This window comes from Priapulus caudatus, unplaced genomic scaffold (genome assembly GCF_000485595.1).
Source record: "Priapulus caudatus unplaced genomic scaffold, Priapulus_caudatus-5.0.1 Scaffold209, whole genome shotgun sequence".
Lineage (NCBI taxonomy): Eukaryota > Metazoa > Priapulida > Priapulimorpha > Priapulimorphida > Priapulidae > Priapulus > Priapulus caudatus.
The window spans coordinates 277265-279375 of NW_014577270.1; the positions used below are offsets into that span (position 1 = coordinate 277265).

Here is a 2111-nt window from a genome sequence, read left to right on the forward strand (position 1 = left end):
GTTATCCGTTGCGCCACTGGCCCTGAATATGTATGACGTTTAGATGGTCTCTAACTAGCGCTTTTCAGTGTGAATTTGAAACGGTTTAGATATTACATCCACCTATCATTGACAGCTTACAAATTAACGTGATATAGTCCTGAAAACAAAATGAGCCAGCCAGGATTCGAACCTGGAATCTTCTGATCCGTAGTCAGACGCGTTATCCGTTGCGCCACTGGCCCTGAATATGTATGACGTTTAGATGGTCTCTAACTGGCGCTTTTCACTGTGAATTTGAAACGTTTTAGATATTACATCCACCTATATCTTTGACAGCTTACAAATTAACGTGATATAGTCGTGAAAAACAAAACGAGCCAGCCAGGATTCGAACCTGGAATCTTCTGATCCGTAGTCAGACGCGTTATCCGTTGCGCCACTGGCCCTGATGATGTATTACACGGTTTTCCCGTTTTTCATATCGTCTTTAGAGTAATGAAGTCTCGTGTTTTTCCCTCGCCGTCCTCATATTTCATCGACGTTTTGACACTTACCGGTACTCCTTGCGTAATACCAAATGTACACAATAAAGCTAATATGTCTTAGAACACTCATTATTTTCATTAACACATAATAGATGCACCGATCCGCATTTCAAAGTACTTACAATGTGTTTCATCACTTATGCCAACAAATAATAATAAATCACTTATGCCAACATCAATAGCAAGTGATCCTCGCATCTTACGAGATGAAATTGGCTGGTACAATCGGATAAGGTGCGTACCACTGGTGCGTACAAGTCTAGAACAATTTAGAACAATTACTTGTATTTCTGACGCCATTTTCCAATTTCATTTAAATTGCGTATCTCAAGAATATAAGCGCAACATTGCTGCTAATTTACTGTTTCATAATAATTTTCTGTTTCTATAACAGCACAAACTCGCAGAAAAGAAGTTTCATGCTGGATTATTCAGTAATGTGTCCCCTAATAGGTACGGCCCAAGTTGTCTACATGATTTTATTTTTAGATTTATTCGAGAGACGCATTGATCTACTAAATTTCTTTACTTATATTGGTGCATAATCGATTACAGTAAATATACCAATAATCTGCTCCCTTGCTTTATTATATCAGTAGATGTTAATTTTGTCGTAAATATTAGCAGATATATAGAGTAGATAATAACAATAATATAGTTGTTATTATCTACTCTTGCAGATATTCAAAAGCAACCCACATAGCCACCGGCGTTCTTCAACGCAATTACTCGATGTTGCATAGCAACCTCGATGCTTTATAGCAGACTGCTATTCGCGTGCGATTGTTTGGTTGTATTTGATTACATGCAACGGAGTGGGATTCTCTGTCGTAGAATACGGCAATACATAATAAGCAATTCATTCTGATAATCATACTTTTTCGGGTGATACTCCATTAGGAGTGTTCACAACTTTAATGTCATTAATGGTCATAATAACATATATATATATATATATATATATATATATATATATGGTCATGGTCATATATTAGTTTGTGGTTTAATGTCATTTAGGTTAGAGTTGGGGTTAGGGTTAGGGTTAGGATTATCAATCATCAATCATTAATCATTAATGATATCAAAGTTGGAAACACCCCTAATAGAGCGTTAGCCCTTTTTTCGGTGAATGATTTTGAATAGACGTGATCCGGAGTTATTTTTGGCTGCAATAAACGTGCTGTGCGTGTGCGTGCGTTCTCAACCCGTATTGTATAATATGAGATCCTCCTACAAAACACAACGAGCCAGCCAGGATTCGAACCTGGAATCTTCTGATCCGTAGTCAGACGCGTTATCCGTTGCGCCACTGGCCCTGATGGTGTTTAGTGTTTACTTTGTCCTTAATGGCGTTCGTAAACGTAGCTTGCCCTCGATCGCATTTTTTAATCGGTCTTACTAGTATAGGTAACACAGTAATAGCCTCGTTGTAAGTACCAACGCGTACGCCCCCCACCCGCATTTAATGATGTATTTCACCGTAATAATTTTTTTGTAACACATCGCAGAAAACCTTATATAAATAACAAACTGAATTACACTTGAAGAATTGACTGAAGACTGACTTGAAGAATTATTTGATAA

At 37.6% G+C, this 2111-nt stretch overlaps 1 protein-coding gene and 3 non-coding genes across 4 annotated transcripts in view; 1 reads left to right on the forward strand and 3 right to left on the reverse strand.

Moving 5' to 3' along the window:
* LOC106807350 (GATA zinc finger domain-containing protein 14-like) overlaps positions 1–2111 on the forward strand; it is a 14658-nt gene that overhangs the window by 10357 nt on the left and 2190 nt on the right. The window lies entirely within an intron of this gene.
* On the reverse strand, positions 152–224 carry Trnar-acg. Its single transcript has one exon. It is a non-coding gene; the product is annotated as a tRNA-Arg (tRNA).
* Positions 356–428, reverse strand: Trnar-acg. The gene has a single exon. It is a non-coding gene; the product is annotated as a tRNA-Arg (tRNA).
* On the reverse strand, positions 1771–1843 carry Trnar-acg. Its single transcript has one exon. It is a non-coding gene; the product is annotated as a tRNA-Arg (tRNA).